The sequence below is a fragment of the Arachis stenosperma genome, chromosome 6 (assembly GCF_014773155.1).
Source record: "Arachis stenosperma cultivar V10309 chromosome 6, arast.V10309.gnm1.PFL2, whole genome shotgun sequence".
Taxonomy (NCBI): Eukaryota; Viridiplantae; Streptophyta; class Magnoliopsida; order Fabales; family Fabaceae; genus Arachis; species Arachis stenosperma.
The window spans coordinates 59597466-59600979 of NC_080382.1; the positions used below are offsets into that span (position 1 = coordinate 59597466).

General features: G+C 39.8%; 1 non-coding gene across 1 annotated transcript; it reads right to left on the reverse strand.

Moving 5' to 3' along the window:
* Nucleotides 1-2968: 2968 nt before the first annotated feature.
* Nucleotides 2969-3075, reverse strand: LOC130937599 (small nucleolar RNA R71). The gene has a single exon (XR_009068811.1). It is a non-coding gene; the product is annotated as a small nucleolar RNA R71 (small nucleolar RNA).
* Nucleotides 3076-3514: the final 439 nt, after the last annotated feature.

The window sequence follows — 3514 nt, forward strand, 5'->3', positions numbered from 1 at the left end:
CTGACCTTTTCTTTACTATTTTAGGGTAGTTTCATGCATTTTCTTAGAGAATAAGGCAAGTTTTGGATGAAAATACAATCACACCTTGATTCAAGCAACTATTGTGAATTTTACATGATTTCATGAGGATTTTGCAAGGATTGAATGACAAATTGATGATGCATAATCTCATAAACTTTGGCTAGAGCTTTGATGTACTTTATTTGCTTGATTTCAAGACAAAGGAATCAAGGAAGAACCACGTTAGTAGCCACGTTAACCTAGTTAACGCGACCACTAACGTAGAATGGGAATGAGCTTGCAACGTTAATAAGAAAAGTGATCACCAATAACGCCTACGAAGCCATCATAAACCCACATTAATTGCCACGTTAACCCACGTTAACTAGGTTAACGTGGTAGTTAACGTGGAGACAAAGAAAGCTCCAGCGTTAGTGGTAAACGTGAACGCCACTAACGCTCCAAAATGTGGCAATGAGCCACGTTAAGAGTCACGTTAACTTAGTTAACGTGAACTCTAACATGGAAGAGAGGAACAATGCCAACGTTAGTGACACTCACCTTTGTCACTAACGTTGGATCAAACTAGCATCGCCCACGTTAGTGGTCACGTTAAGACCACTAACGTGAAAGTTAACGTGGAGCTAAGATTGATGAGCCAACGTTAGTAACACTCACCTTTGTCACTAACGTTGGAGATGGCATTCACTACCACGTTAGTGGCCACGTTAACTTAGTTAACGTGAGCTCTAATGTGGAGAGTAGGGGCACTTGGAGCATTAGTGACAAAGGTAAGTGTCACTAACGCTCTCGAAGATGAGGCATACCCACGTTAAAAGCCACGTTAGTTACACTAACGTGAACTCTAACGTAGGGACAAGGGGCACAAGGCAACGTTATTGGAAAAGGTGAGTCCCAATAACACTTACAAAGGTTCATAAGGCAACGTTAGTGGTCACGTTAGTGAAAAAGGTGATTGCCACTAACGTTCTCGAACCCACAATCTCACTTAACGTTAACATTACTAACGCCCATGCCTAACTCACACTTTTCTGCAAGTTGAGCCCACTGAAGATTGTAACTGATTCAACTCAAGATCTAAGGCCCACATCCAGGACTTGTAGAACTCACTAGAAGATCAAGAAGAGTAGTATATATAGGAGTAGTTTTGAACTATAGAGAAGCTTGGCACTTTAGAGAACTACCCTCTGTATATTTACTTTTCTGCACTTTTAGCTAGGCATGTATTCTTTTCGGCCATTTTCTATTTCCAGAGCTATGAACAACTAAACCCCTTTCATTGGGTTAGGGAGCTCTGTTGTAATTTGATGGATCAATTATATTTTTCATTCTTCTTCTTCTTTCTTCTCTTTTGATTTACTAGAAAGCTTTCGATCTTAATTCAATTAGTTAGTTGTCTTGGAAAAGAAACTCTCCATAATTGGATCTCCTCTGAGCCTTGGAAAAGGGATGAGAAGATCATGCTAGAAATGCTTTCTCATGTTGGACCAAATTGGGGTTTGGGTGGATATAGTGACATGTAATCCTCCCAACACTTTGATTTGGAAATACATGTGGTATAATCAGTGACCAAACTTCATCTCTTCCCATGAGCAATTAAATCAAGGAATTGGGCAATTGTTCAAGCTTAGAGAGATTGGGTTGCCAAGGAATTGGAATCCAATCAACTAAGATTGCCAAGGAGATCAATAGATGCTTTGATCGAGGAAGAGATGAAAATGAATTTGATCCGGAGAATACAACATCTCCTGAGCTCAATGAATTTCCCATTTCTGATCTTACCCATTCTCTTTACTTTCTGTCATTTATTTCCATGCTCATTCCCCCAAATCCCCATCTAAGATTCTGTACTTTATTTTATGCTATTTACTTTCCCGCCATTTAGTTTTCTGTAATTCTCATACTACATTCTGTTTAGCTCAAGTAGCATACTCTTCCAACTAAAGTTGCTTGACCAATCAATCCCTGTGGGATTTGACCTCACTCTATTGTGAGTTTTTACTTGACGATAATTCGGTATACTTGCCGAAGGGAAATTTATTGCGAGACAAGTTTTCGTGCATCAAGTTTATGGCGTCGTTGCCGGGATTGATTTTGTATCAACAATGATTAAGTTAGAAGTTCACTAAATTGAGCATTTTTCTTTTGTTTGTTTACTTTATTCAGTCGTTTACCTTCAGTTTGTTTCGTTTCTTCCTCATCCCCTATACTCTCTCTGTTTTCTTTCTTTCTTTGTTATTATTTACAATTCTTCTCACTAACCCACTAACTGTTTGATAATTTGCACCACTCACACTAACAATCACTCTAACAAGAATAATCTTTTCATTTAATCTCTTGCTGTGTGTTTTTTTAGTTGTATGATAGGGAGAAGAGGGGGAGATTTTACTTCTTTTGATTTAGAAACTGAAAGGACCCTCCGGAGACTAAGGATGGAAGCAAGAGGGAAATGAGTTGTTGGTGCTGAGAAAGATGAAGAGTATTTTGAAACCAACATGGAGGAGAACTTGGAAAACAATCAAGAAGGAGAAGCTCATAACCATGCCAGAGAAGGCCCTGTAAATCATGCTGGGCAAGAGAGGAGAGTTCTAGGTTCTTACGTTAATCCAAACCCAGGAAACTGTGGAAGTAGAATCCAAAAGCCAACCATACATGCCAACAACTTTGAATTAAAACCCCACCTCATCACCCTTGTTCAGAACAACTGCTCATTTGGAGGAAATGCTGAAGAAGACCCCAATCAACATCTAACCACCTTCCTGAGAATTTGTGAATTGTGAAGTCTAATGGAGTTCACCCGGATGTCTATAGGCTGCTTTTGTTCCATTTTTCACTCAGGGACAAAGCATCCAAGTGGCTTGAATCCTTCCCAAAGGAAAGCTTAACAAATTGGGAAGATGTGGTGAACAAATTTTTGGCAAGGTTCTACCCTCCTCAAAGAAACAACAGGCTGAGAGCTGAGGTGCAAACTTTTAGGCAACAAGATGGTGAAACTCTCTATGAGGCATGAGAGAGGTTCAAGGACTTAACGGGAAAATGTCCACCAGATATGTTCAATGAATGGGTTCAACTTCACATTTTCTATGAAGGTCTTTCTTATGAGTCAAAGAAGGCTGTAGACCATTCATCAGGGGCTCTCTAAACAAGAAGAAAACCATTGAAGAAGCCATAGATGTCATTGAAACAGTCGCTGAGAATGACTACTTCTATGCCTCTGAAAGAAGTAACACTCGAGGAGTAATGGAGCTGAACCACATGGATGCATTGCCAGCTCAAAATAAGATGATCACCAAGCAGCTAGCAGATCTTACCAAGAAGGTGGAGGAAAACCAAGTTGCAGCAGTCATCACTTCATCACCAGCTCAAGAAGGAGTGAATATAGGAGAAAAAGGTGACTGGGAACAAACCAACTATGTTGGAAACTCACTTAGACAAATCCATGATCCATACTCCAAAACTTATAACTCTGAATGGAGAAATCACCCTAACTTTG